Source organism: Cydia splendana, chromosome 1 (assembly GCF_910591565.1).
Source record: "Cydia splendana chromosome 1, ilCydSple1.2, whole genome shotgun sequence".
Taxonomy (NCBI): Eukaryota; Metazoa; Arthropoda; class Insecta; order Lepidoptera; family Tortricidae; genus Cydia; species Cydia splendana.
This window is the reverse complement of record NC_085960.1, coordinates 16,519,922-16,534,786: the sequence shown is the minus strand read 5'-3', so window position 1 is coordinate 16,534,786 and position 14,865 is coordinate 16,519,922. Positions and strand designations below refer to the sequence as shown.

Sequence of the window (14,865 nt, the reverse complement as noted above, 5' to 3'; positions counted from 1 at the left end):
TCATTTCAACTGATCATTTTAAACTTGAAGATTTACGCACAGCTTTAAAGTTAGTTTCTAAAGGCTGTTTCATGTCCACACTGGATTTAAAGGATGCATATTTTTTGATCAAAATTCATCCCGACTCAAGAAAATATCTAAGGTTCATTTTAGATTCAAAATTATACCAATTTAATGTACTCCCATTCGGGCTATGCAGTGCGCCGTACATATTTACCAAATTGATGAAACCTGTGATAAAATTGTTACGCTCATGCGGGCTCATATCATCGATTTATCTTGACGACCTTTACCTGATAGGTGAATCTTATTGGGAATGTATAAATAACTTACAAACCACAGAATCACTGTTAAAGTCCCTGGGATTTATTATAAATGAACAAAAGAGTAATCGCATTCCAACTACTTCTTGTAAATACCTCAGTTATATAATAGATTCCCAGAAATGGCAAGTAAGATTGCCTGTCGAAAAGAGAAATCGAATAAGATATGAGTTAGAATCCTTTAAGCTCATAAAGCATTGCAAAATTAGAAGATTTGCGCAATTGATTGGTCTATTAATATCTGCTTGTCCAGCCGTGGAATACGGCTGGCTATACACGAAACAAATGGAACGTGTTAAATACTTAAATTTGAGAGGTCATGAAGATTTTGATAGGTACATGTCTATACCCGATTCTCTCCATTCAGATTTTGATTGGTGGATTAATGCTATTCGCGATTCAAGCCACCGTATCCGAGATGACCTATTTTCTATCGAAATCTTTTCTGACGCTTCTACGACGGGGTGGGGCGCAGCGTGCGGTGACCAGACGGCGAGTGGCCGGTGGTCCCAAGAGGAAAGCACCTTGCATATTAATCAACTGGAACTGCTGGCTGCATTTTTCGCCCTAAAAATATTTGCCAAAGATCGCTCCAGATGCCAAATACTTTTACGAGTCGACAACACTACAGCTATATCTTATATAAATCGAATGGGAGGTATCCAATACCCCCATCTCACAAAAGTGACTAAAGATCTGTGGCAGTGGTGTGAGGCTCGTAAAATTATGGTCGTGGCGTCTTACATAAAATCATCAGAAAACGTTATTGCGGACCAAGAATCTAGACGTTCTCACCCGGATGTGGAATGGGAACTTTCCCTTGCGGGCTACCAAATATTGATTAAAAATTTTGGGTATCCCAGTATTGATCTCTTTGCAAGTCGCATTAATAAAAAATGTGACAGGTACGTTTCTTGGAACAGAGACCCAGATGCATATGCATATGACGCGTTTACCATAGAATGGGATGAATTTTTCTTTTACGCATTCCCGCCAGTGTCTGTAATACTAAAAGCTCTGAGAAAAATCATTACTGAAAAGGCAGAGGGTATCATGGTAGTCCCCGATTGGCCTACACAACCATGGTACCCCTTATTTAAGCGCCTTTTAGTGTCAAAATTATTAAAGATAAATTCTAAATACGCAGTAATATCTGATTCCAGCAACCGGAACATCCGGGCGAGCGTTACCCTGGTTGCCGGGGTTTTGTCAGCACGTCGCTATTGCAGCGGTGCGTCCCACAGTCTGCGGTGAATATCATGCTGGCATCGTTATCGGACAGCTCAATTAAGCAATACGATGTTTGTTTTAAACGCTGGTTTGATTTTTGTCTAAAGAACCAAATTGATGTATACGGTCCTTCAGTGCCAATGATTATAGAATTCTTAACAGAAATATTTAATTCAGGCGGAAAATACGGCACAATCAACAGCCACAGATCCGCTCTGTCCCTTATATTAGGACAAATAACAGATGATGATCGTATTAAACGTTTCTGTAAGGGCGTTTTTAAGCTTAGACCGCCTATGCCTTTTACCTTATTTCGAAGAGCGCCCTCAAATATGTCCTGCTCGAACATTGATTGCTTATATCAACAGAACTAAAGATTTGCGTAAATCCGACTTGCTTTTTATAGGACTTATTAAGCCTCATAATTGCGTTAAGTCTCCAACACTTAGTCGTTGGATTAAGACAACTCTGAAAAATAACGGAATTGACATCTCCATCTTTTCATCGCATAGTACAAGACATGCTTCTACATCTTTTGCTTACAAAGCGGGTGTAAGTTTGGACGCTATTAGAAAAGCTGCAGGATGGAGTGGCAATTCCACTACTTTTGCCAGGTTCTATAACAGAACTATCGTGGACGTTAACAATGAAAATACGGCATTTGCTAGATCCTTATGTTTGTCATAATGAATGAAGCACCTATTGAAGTATTTCAGTTGTATGATTTAATATTGATAACTCAGTATATTTAAGTGTAAGGGACACAAATCAAAAGATAATATGTTATTATTTACATATATAATTGTAATAAATCAGTATGAATGAACTTAAAGTTTATCAATTCTGATATTTCCTTCCATGCTCTCAACATCTACAATGTGTTCTTATAATCTTAAATTACTAATATCGAGGACGAAACACGAGTATAATTAATGATTAAACGAACTTACCTGTAAGTGAAGTTCGATCATAATTATACGAAGGGTTTCGTCCGAAGATATTAGTAATGCAATCCCGCCCGCCCAGGCCCCTAGGAAATATCATAATTTGAGCTCTAAACTAAATGAAGAGGGGCGACCTGGGTAGGCCGGCGGAACCGTTACAAAAAAAAAAAAAAAAAAAGGGGATGCCAGTATTGGCTACCTTTTTTCCCCTAAACAAGTGATGAGTGGTTACACTTTCGCGTAACTACAATGTGTTCTTATAATCTTAAATTACTAATATCTTCGGACGAAACCCTTCGTATAATTATGATCGAACTTCACTTACAGGTAAGTTCGTTTAATCATTAATTATACTGAGCCATAGAGGTACAATAACTAGAGATGACACTGGGGAGGGGCCAAACGACCGAACGAGATGCACTTATGGAAATTTCAGTAAGAGTAGCAGAGAAAGCGGTATTATTGCTTGTCCTTGTCATAGTCTCACTTTTTGTTTGTTCCCCACCAACAATTTAGTATGGTTTATGGTGGGCAACAAATAACCCGACCGAATTACGTAGATTGTTTTTGGTTTGTTGTCAGGAATGTTAAAACGTGTTTTTAATATTGTCGCTTTGCGTATGTTTTGTCCCTCACGGAGGCACGCGTATAGCTCATCTATGTAATACTAGGTCTATGTACTGAGCCAAAAACCCAGCGCATTTTTAACGGAACAACCTTTAACCTTGTTACTACTAACGCCATCTGTTAGGAAAATAAATAACCAACATTAGGCCAACAGATGGCGCTAGTAGTAATACACATTATTGACCCTTTTATTTATTTTTTATGTTTATAAAATGATATTTTTATGTTTGATAACACATCTAGACATGCATTTAAATTACTATGTTAAATCTCAAACCTAACAGTGCGATAGTTTTTCCGTAAAGTGTACCACAAGAATGCATAGTTTGTCGAATAGTGATAGGGCTCGCTTCGCTCGCCCTAATAATTTTTGGTTAACTGCGAGTTCTCAGTTCGGGGCGAACTACTAGTTATTTTAGTTCACTGATGCCGGCGTTATCTGCGGATTTATGATGGCGAAATTAATTACACTGTCAATAACTATATGTATTACTAACAAAATTTTAAAGGGCCTCTGATCCTTTGCATCTGAATATAATAATTTATTACTTGTGGTCCACAGTATTTAATTTTCGAAACATTGCAGAATATACGTGAAATCGGTTTTAAATATAACAATACTAACATTAAGCCAATATTGAGTAAAAGTATCGATTTTTATTAAGTATTTACGTTCTAATTAATAGTTTTTGTTTTGCTTATTGATTCATCGGTCATCTCAGGCTTAGGTTGCAAGTAAGACTCTATTAACAGTATAAGATGTACTAAGGTATTGAATAACGCTCGTCTGCGACTACATGATCTATAATAGTGACTCGTAACTTCTCTTTTCGACTGTAAGTGATACAAGAGAGTTAAGTAGCGATTGCGATACACGGAGCTATAAAAGACTTTTTATCGCCTGTTTAGAACCTTAAGTTTCAGCTACTGCCATAGGCAGTAGACAAGATGGCGCCGGTCGCTGCTGCAAAGGCTGCGTTCAGCTTATGATAGGGCCGTGTCGTACGGCTGCGTTCGTGGCCCACAAATGGTCTCGCCGGAAGATCAGCGCTGGCTCTCGAGTCAGTATTATGCTGAGGCGAGCCCATTTCGTGGTAAACTTTAACGCTTACCAACTTTATTAACCCTTTATAAGGCCCCAGTTCTACAGATATGCTACGTGAAAGTTAAATACACTACCATGTTTGTAATGCACTGGGGAACACATCTACGGCAAAACAAAACTAAATCATTAAGAAAAACATGTGGTCAATATATGCACTCAGCCTGTTAGTGCACTTGTGTTTTCAGATGATCTGTTTCCAATACACCTATTCACTGACATTGACATAACAAACATAAGGTGCTCTGTACAGACTGGCGTTTAATTGATATCTCATCAATTCAATTGATGAATAGATATTGCTGAGGGCGACATGGCAGGACAAAACACGGCACAGCAGGCTACACGAAGTAAGCCGATCATAGTCATGCAGGTGAACCTAGGCAGAGGCTACGCCGCCACAAAAGAATGCCTGAGGGAAGCAGAAGCCACGGGAGTGGGCGTGCTGCTGCTGCAAGAGCCATACGTGGGGTCGAAGGGTTACGTGACAACCACACATAGAGTTGTGCAACGAGCCCAGGGGGAAGGACCGGTTAAGGCAGCGGTGGTAATCCTGGACCCGACGCTTGACGTAGTGATCAACCAAGAACATGTCACAAAAAATATAGCAACAGTAAAAATCACATATGGCTCACTATCAGTAGTAATGATAAGTGTGTACTTTGAGGGGGATCGCCCGATACAGCCATACCTGAGCCAGGTTAAGGATATAGTGGATGCTTCAAGGGGAACTGGAGTGATACTCGGTGGGGACGTTAACGCATCAAGCCACTGGTGGGGATGTGGAACCCAGGATGGCAGAGGGGCAGACATCGTCGACCTGTGCTCTGAGTGCAGCTTGAATGTTCTAAACCAAGGGTCAACCAACACCCACCTTCTACACCCACAGAGGGAACAGGCTGTACCCGAGCATCGTGGACGTCACGGTGTGTTCTGACCGGTGGCTGGATAAGGTAAGGGAGTGGAGAGTGATAGAAGAGGACACGGGCCTCACCGATCACAGACGAATAAGGTTCAGCCTGTCTCATATTATTGAATCAATATCTACATACGGTAAATCGAACATTATTGTGTATCTTGTAGTGGGTAGGATTAATATACGAATATCACTGAAAAAATTATAACCTGTGGCCCGTTGCAATTCACGATGGAGAGTGGATTTAGACCTTGTCATCATACCAATAAGAGTCTCGCCACTCGCCATCGTGAATTGCAAGAGCTATAATTCAAATTATTAGATACAGCGACGTGTATATTTTTAATAGTATAATGGAAACAATGACGATAGCTTGCTTCCCTTGACAGGCATAGTGCATAAATTGACCACATACTATAGATTAATTAATTACACTAAAATTAAATACTGACCGAAAAAGTATGAATGAGGAAAGAAAGCCTGATATATTCGCTATATAATACCATTATAGTTAAATAAAAAAGAGGATGTTCTTCTCCGTAAATGTTTATTAACTAAGTGGTTTCCAAATCGTCTCTGCCTTATAAAGGGTTAATATTTGTAGTTTTTAGTTATACTCTTGTATGTAATCTTAGTTTTAAGTTTATCACGAATAAAATGCTTGATTCTGATTCTGATTCTTGATAAGTGAAAATTGCAGCTGCTTATTACTCATATAGATGTTAAGGTGGTAGAATTCACTTTGAGCTGTAATACTAGCTGCTTAAGATGCATTATAGCGGCCAAAACGGCTACTGTGGTACCTCTTAAAGACCTTGATATCACCAGAGCCTGTAAGTTTAGAATATGTTGCTATTCTACAGCCGTTCTATGTCTTTAGGTGATAAAATAAGTGCTAAGTGTCGCCTAATTGTTTGTTGGGTAACATATAGACAGTCAAACAAAGCTTGTCAGTAGAAAAAGGCGCGAAATTCAAATTTTCTATAAGACGATGTCCCTTCGCGCCTACTTTTTTCAAATTTGCCGCCTTTTTCTACTGACAAGATCTGCTTGACTAACTTTAAGACAAAAGGAATTAGCGAAATTGGTCCAGCCGTTCACGCGTGATGCCGTGACCAAGGGAAATATGGATTTATTTTTATATTTTTCATTATTTACTTGAAGAACGAACGTGCGCACACAAGTAAGCTACGTGAAGTAAGCCCTTGCTACACGGTCGCCGACAAGCCTTCTAAAGCCCCTGCTACACGGTCGACGACAAGCCTTCAGACCGAGTGGCCTTGGTCCGTCCCGGACCGTGTAGACAGTTGCCAACAAAATTTGACCTAAACTGACCAAGGACAGACCAAGGTCAGACGGTTAGAAGGCTTGTCGGCGACCGTGTAGCAAGGGCTTTAGGTTTATTTTTTGTTACGGTTTTGTGTAACCCGTGCGAAGCCGGGGCGAGTCGCTATTTACTTACAGCCGTATTCATAAACAGTTAGAGCATTGATCATCAGTTGCTGATAATCGGATGTCACAAAACGTGATTTATAAACGTATTTTATCGCTAAACAGTTGATCATCTCTTTATTAAATCCTCGGAAAGTTATGGAGCCGTGGACCCTTCTTTATCTGTTTATTAACCCTAATATACAAGATGGCGGTCACTTTTTTTTCACAACGATTTACTGATTATGACAAGACAGCATTTTACAAATTCGTGCAAACGTCGATGAGACTTTGTATCGTAATTTAGTGATTTGGGTGTTCTTTTTGTTTAAAAAACTTAAAAAAGTTGTTTGCATGATTGTATGTCGCATTCATCAAGATGCAAGCAATTTATGCGATACGAACTGTTATACATAAGACTAGACTTCCACGACTGGGGCACCGGCGTCGGATAAAGCACCTCACCAACCTATATTCCTATCATAAAAGAATGAAAACTACTCCCGGAACTCCTGCACCGCAAAGAAGTGAGTATACCTACTTTTGTTACATACTCATTACGAGTCATTACCACAGACCTATATCGAGTAGACGGAAAAAGTGTATGTACCTCGCGTGCCGAAAAGACGATTATAAATCGTCTTTGCTCGCCGCGATGCTCAGTCTGCTCTCGACCGCTTTCCGTGTGTGACGTTCGGATGTGATAACAAAATGGCCCCTTGCTCGATAATAAACTGTTCAAACACCACCAAAAATGTAGGAGCTATTAATCAAGACATTTCCTTTCATCGGTAAGTACTATTTGCCCTAAAGTATCTGTTATTATTTAAAAACAATTTATTTTGATGCTCAGTATTAATTTCATATAAACAGTAGCAGGCGACTCTGTGTCTAATGCTACTTTTCCATTGCGGCTTTAATTTGACGCGTCAGACTTGGCAAGCATTGAAAACCAGCAACGAAAATAAAACAATCCAAACTTGTCGAGACGCGTTCAAGGTTGATTTCTCATTCGTCTGTCAAAAGTAAGATATAGTGTTGTACCCTACGATTTTCAATGCCGAATTCTTAATCGATTAAAATCGATTTTGGTATATCCATCCCAATGGAAGGTCTCGAGAGTGACCCCAATTCCTAAGATAAGCAAGTCCTCCGATATCACAAACTTCAGGCCCATTGCTGTATTGTCCGTGTTTGGAAAAGTGTTTGAGACCATTCTTAACCACTGCTTACTTAATCAGATAAATCGTAAATTAGTTGATTGTCAACATGGATTTCGCGCTTCACGATCCACTACAACCAACCACTTCTGCTTCTTTGATAGCGTTTTGCGCTGGATGGATACTGTATGACAAGTTGATGTTGTTTATTTCGACTTTAAAAAAGCTTTCGACTTAGTTGACAACGATACTCTCCTATGCAAACTGTCAGCCTTAGGTTTCACCCCTCAACTTCTTGTTTTCTTCTCTGACTACCTCAGGAATCGCACACAATATGTCCAATTAAACTCTTACAAATCTGAAAGATATTACACTCGTTCCGGGGTTAGTCAAGGTAGCACTCTGGGGCCTACTCTTTTCTTAATCATGGTCAATGATCTGCCAAATAATATATCGGCGTGGAATCACTATTTTATGCAGATGATCTTAAGATAATTCAACCGGTCGTAAATGCATCTGACTGTACGGTTCTGCAACAAACAATCAACATGGTTGACAGCTGGAGTAAAACAAACCGCTTGTACCTAAATGAATCTAAGTGCAAAGTAATAAGTTTTAGCCGTTCTGTAGATCCTATTCTCCAGGCATATACTCTTACTAACACTCCCCTTGACCGAGTAACAGAAATAAAGGATCTAGGATTAACACTCGATACTAAGCTAAACATGCACTCTCACATTATAAATATCTGCAAAAGTGCCTACAAAATTTTAGGATTCATTATTAGAACGACCTCAGAATTTCGTGACCCAAAAATCGCTATAATCCTTTATAATGCTTATGTTCGCAGCAAGCTTGAATACAGTTCCATCGCATGGGACCCTCGGGAAGCAAAGTATAACATCATGATCGAGCGCGTCCAACGTAAATTTGCTAGACATCTTTACAAAAGGTATTACGGATACTACCCATACTTATTTCCGTCATCCTTTGTCCTGGGAATGGTAGGGTTAGAGTCTCTCGAGCTAAGGCGTAAGTAAACGCTTGCCTTACACTACTGTCTACTACTAAGAAATCTTATTGACAACCCACCCGTTCTAGAGCGTATGCGTATTTATACACCTAACAACTACATAGCTGAACATTTTACGTTAAGAAATGAATAACCAAATCTTGCTCACCTGATTTATCTTCACCGATCATTTGATATGAATAGTGTCAATATCGTTCGTGTTTCGCTACCAGAACAAAATGTGTTGGAATCCGTGGTATCACGGTGGCGATGGCGCGTCCTCTTTCCCTCATTCCACAATATATTGAAACTATAAGCAATAACCTATGGTCTTTTATACAAAGATGTGTTATACAGTTCCAAAATTGAAGCACTCACCTCGTGTCATGTGTACGAGTTTGTCTCAGTCTGCCTGACGCAAGCGCGAAGGTGTACACCGATTAATACTTTTCCACAAATAACGTGTATTAAGCAACAAAATGGCGTCCTGCGTTATGTTGAAATGCTCAAATTATCCGCGGAGGCGCAAAAAAATTGACGGCGTCACATATCATTGGTAAGTAAAAGTTGAAATAATCCGTTTTTCTTCGGTTTAATCTTGAATTAAATAAACCCAGCCGCCATTTTCGCCGGCTGACAGAAAGAGATAAGTTTATGTTCTTATCAGCGAGAATGACAAGGACGCACCAACTGCGTACATAGATTATCATAGCAGACGCGTCATGGTAAGTTGCATTCATTGTTTGGTGCTTGTCGTACAAATAAGAGAAATATAAATTTCAACTTTAATATTACAGTTTTTTACTTGAACGCATTTTTTCTTGTAATTAAGTACAACAATTGGCAAATTAAGCATTATTATTCGCCATATTATTGTCCGGGTCGCATCAATGAAATAAATAGGTATATTGCTGTTTATACAAAGATTACTACAAAATTAGTATTTATTGTCAGGCATTTCATTTTCTCACACAATAACAATTATTATAACATAAAATTGTTAGTAAAATAAAGGATTTTGTTGTTATTGAGTTTGCTTTTTGTCATAATGTTTCTTACTTTACTATTGAAGAAATTGATTTGACTAGTAAGTAGTAAACTTTAATTTAAAAATTCATTCTATATAATTTTATGTAAATTTGGGAAAAAAGGTGTTTGAGAATGTTTCATTACAATCATTACCATTAACCAATTAAACTTAATTGGGTATTTCATACCCCGCCTAAGTAACCCACAGTGTCTCGGGTAAAGAAAATAGTCTCAATGTGTACAATTATTATTCTATAAAAAAAAACATAAGGTTTACTCGGGTAATTCCGAATGTCGAAAACTGTCGGATAATTCCGAAAATAGACTTTTATTGTGATGGAATTAAGGGTGATTTTCATCTGAATTTCGGAATTTTCCGACATTCGGTATTACCCGAATACACCTTACCTAACAAAAGTAACAATGATAAGTATAATATAACATCTTTTATTTACATAACTAAATGTGAAAACTTTTTACTTCGGTAACGAGTACATTACCACATAGAACTCACTGAAATGATTTGCACCTTCTGTCAAACATCTTATTCTTTGATATTTATTTTTCTTAAAAGTTTTACGCTTCGCGCCATATTCACTGTTTGCCGTCGTGTTATGGTGGTATCACTGATTTACCAAATTCACGCGCAAGTGACAAACACTAGCCGTCTCTTTTTTACTTAGGTATTCTTTTAATTGTGCCGTCTCTTTTACGCATTTGCGTATGAAGTTGTAAACAAATTGTAACTAATGCTGCCGTGACGTTGGCAGCATTGGTTGGCATCATTTTTTTCGCTTGATATGTTAGTGTATGGCATATCTAGTATAAAAGATCATAGGCAATAACACATAGTTTTATCAATATTGCTTGCAAATCTTGCAATGAACTCATAATTATTAGGTACTTGTTACTTTAAAGGAAACATAAACTGGTCAAAATTGTACATCGTATTGTTCAGGATTTTATACTCGGTTTAGACTCTCGCGCGAGCCACGTAGCAGGAGATCTAAGGTCCACCACCTTGCATTTTGGAGACAAAGCAAACCGCTTGGAACAGGTGTTCCTGGGGGTGATCTGAGCTGATTAAGCCCGGTTGCCAAGAGGTTCCCCCCAGCAGGTGGGCAGGGGAGGGGGGGTAAATGTGCCTCCGGCGCGCCTCACTCTAAGCTTTATATCTGCATACATCTCGCAACTATATCAAGTTTGGTGTCTTTTTCGTGTAATTCGAGTATGAAGAATTCATTTCTGTGACTAAATTTTCACTCACCCATACAAAAAATTCGAGAAATTCAAAATTCAAAAAAAATATTTTAATTTTTTTTTTCGTAAATCCTCTAAAAAAATTAAACTATGAGGATTTGCTCTAGAAAAAAAATACCTGTCAATAGCCCAGTTATCCTACTATATATAATAGTCAACTTGTCAAACATTTTTTTTCATAACTCTGTTAAAAAAAATGTTTTGTGGCGCGCGGCGTACCTGCATTGTAAGAGCGGTATGCAGCGTTTAGGATTTTTAAGTATGTTTAGATGATTTCTGACAAGTTGTTATTCTTCTGGTTGTAGATTACATTAATAAATTACTTCTGGACGTGATATATATACAAATATAAATTAAATATATAAATAAAGATGTTCGGAAAACTTTCGCCAAAAGAGTTAAGTATTATAAATGTGATAAAATTAACATTATTATTTGTATGTCTTTTCCATATCTCGGGACCATGGGGTCCCGGACCTTTGGGAGGCGTACGTGGGGACGAAGCCAACAGCGCAGAGGCCCTTTAAGGCACGTTAATCTAAAAGCAAGGGATACATGTGGTGGATACTATCCCCGAACGAACAATGTGATACATCCGGAGATGGTCCCCGCCAGGTGCAAAGACTATTGCAGTGCAGCACTTTTGTGCTGCGATGGGAACTAAGGTCATGGGCTATGGATTTGAAAGTTGGATGGACTGGATAATGGGCTATGGGAGAGACTAGCGGACACCTGCCGTGACAATCAGTCTCAAAATTGTAAATGACAGGTGGTGACTCGCCAACTCATTGAGTGGGCCCCGCAATGGCCGCACGCACAGTGCGACAACAGGGCAACACTTTGGAGTGGCTGTGAGGTTGTCGAGAAGTGAGTCTGCGGTAGCCAGATCCCGGTAATCCGTTCAGCAGGCCGCCGGCGTTATGACATTTTACACTTCCAACCTGGAGCATAGGTCCCGCTCTTGCGACTCCATTCTGGCCGGCCAATCAAGGCAAGCACAGAGGCGAGGGCCAGATGACAGGGCCCTCTGGAATAGGGGTCCGCGGTGTCGTCACTCACCGTCAGCTCGCCACAAGCTGCCCCCGCGGGACATTATTATTATTATTGTGGTGTTGTGGGCCTTTGAGTGTCGCATTGACCAGCATTGATCTATTGTGACGGCCCTTTTTCATTACTAATACCCGTTGCATCCAGAAAGTTCCAGATTCTTTGGGCCGTAATGTTTTGTACCTCATAGGGTTGCACTACGTGTCGCCCTAGGTAGGTACTTCTTTTTGACATTAGTAGTCCACAAGAACAGAGAATGTGCATTGCAGTCTCCTCTGACTCCTGACAGAATTTGCATGTCGCATCTTGTTTCTTGCCAATTTGAAACATATGTTTGTTCAACTTGCAGTGTCCAGTCAGTATTCTGGTCACCGCGCAGGTTTTGTGCCTTTTGAGTCTTAAAAGCTCCTCAGCAGTTTTGCTGTTGAACCCTTTGATCAGAGCTTTCGAGTGTTCTTGTCCTTTAACGAACTTCCACCAATCGATTGCTCTCGTTTTTTCTAACTTACTGAGCAGAGAATATGCATCTCGTTTTGTGCTTCCACAGAAGGGTTCTGGGCCGACCAGGGATGTGTCTGCGCCCTTTCTAGCAAGTTCGTCCGCTTCTTCGTTTCCGTTAATGTCGGAGTGCCCTGGTACCCATCTAAGTGTAACTTTGTTGGAGTAAGCCAGTGCATTTAGGTTTGTTTTACAGTTCTGGACTAGTTTTGAGTTTGACTCAAGGGATTCTAGTGCCAGCGGAGCAGCCTGGCTGTCTGAGTTGATGTAGATAAGCTGGTGGCTTAGGTTTCTATCCAGGTTGATCTCCGCACATTTGTTGATGGCGAAGACTTCTGCCTGGAAGATTGAGGCCAGTGTGCCCATGCTGACGCTAGCTCTGAGCTTAGATCTCTCACCATAGATCCCACATCCTACATCATTGCCTTTCTTGGAAGCATCTGTATACCAGATGTGGCTTCGCTCTTCGGCGTACATTTGGTTGTTGATCCATTTGTCTCTAGGAGGTATTTCTACTGTGTACAGTTTGGTGAGATGACATTCGGTGTGCGTGTCATCAGTGGGCATGCTAAGGGCTCTATTCGCAAAAACCCAGGCCTTTAGATTGGTTAATGCCTGAGAGCGCCATTTTGGCCTGTTTAGCGTGCATATTCTGTAGACGCACTGCTTGGCCTCCTTTTGCACCTGCAAGTGGAGTGGTATGATGTCCAGCAGTGCATCTAGGGCCGCTCCCGGTGTCGAGGAGTAGGCGCCTGTTACTGTTAAACAAGCCGTGCGTTGCAGGCTGTTTAGAGTGTTTATTGCTGTCTTTTGGCTGGTTTTGTTACACCAGACTGCGGAGGCGTAGGTGACAATTGGCATCACTACCGCTGTGTATACCACATAGCAATTTGGATCTTAAGCCCCATCTTGCTCCTGCCATTCGACAGCATGACCACATGGCCATTTTCGCTTTTTGTATAATGTTTCTCAGGTGAGGGTTCCAAGTTAACTTTTGGTCAAAGGTGACCCCTAGATACTTGACCTCTGCCGAGAACGGTATTATTTGTCCATTAAGTCTTGGTTTTGTGAGTTTATCGAGCTTCCGTTTCCTTGTGAATGGTTAAATGGCTATTACAGTCTTGCTCGGATTAATGGACAAGTCATTTTCTCTACACCATTTGAATATTGTGTTTAGAGCTCCATGCATTAGGTTGGATATTGTGTTGAGGCAAGGGCATTTGACGATGACTACAAGGTCGTCGGCATATCCTTGTGTATCAAAAACTTGGCTTGACATGATTGCAAGAAGTTGGTCCACTGCTAGGGTCCATAATAGTGAGGTAAAACGCCTCCTTGTAGGCACTCTTTAGTGGTATAAAATTCATGCTCTATATATATAGTATTGATGGTCAGAGTGGCTACTCTGTTCGAGAGAATGTTATGTACCCATCTGTGGCCTATTTTATAAAGCTACAAGTTACAATATACAAGCGGAAGTCTCGTTCTAACACATAGGGTTAGAAAGAGACTTCCGCTTGTAAATTGTAACTTGTAGCTTTATAAAATAGGCCACTGGTGGTTTCGTCTACTCCCTTTGATTTCATACCATTGAATATGGTCTCTGTGGGCGTATTGTCGAAAGCACCTTCAACATCAAGGAACGCACATATAGCGGTTTGCTTTCCCTCTAGGGTTTTCTGCACCTTGTCAACCTGGTTGAAAATTATTTCGGCGACACGGCGGTTTTCAGTTGTGTCGCATGTTCCGGTGTAGGATTTGGTCTATGTTTGGGGACAGATTATAGCCCCTCAGCAACAGCCACCATGCCCTGCTGACTGGGGCTGGTCCAAACAACATGGTTATTGGGAGCCCATATGGACAAGCCTACCTGCGGCGGCTGCTGCTTGTTTAGAGCTTATTCGTTGCCGCTGCAAAACAAAATGCGCAGGGAGGTGCAACTACGTTAAAAAAAACCTAAATGCACAATCCCATGGGCATTTAATGGCAATTACGATCAATATATATATATTATTTTAACCCGCATTTTTTGTCAAACATCTCCTATGTTCATTTTATCACATTTATAATAATTATAATACTTAACTCTATTAGCAAAAGTTTTCCCAACATCTTTATTTATATATTTAATTTATATTTGTATATATATCACGTCCAGAAGTAATTTATTAATGTAATCTACCACCAGAAGAATAACAACTTATCAGAAATCATCTAAACATACTTAAAAATCCTAAACGGTATGCAACCACTCTTACAATGCAGATACGTCGCGCGACACAAAAC

General features: G+C 40.1%; 1 long non-coding RNA gene across 1 annotated transcript in view; it reads right to left on the bottom strand.

The window, feature by feature from the left end:
• Positions 1-14,865, bottom strand: part of LOC134796542 (uncharacterized) — a 341,845-nt gene that overhangs the window by 201,525 nt on the left and 125,455 nt on the right. The gene's annotated exons all lie outside the window — the stretch shown is intronic.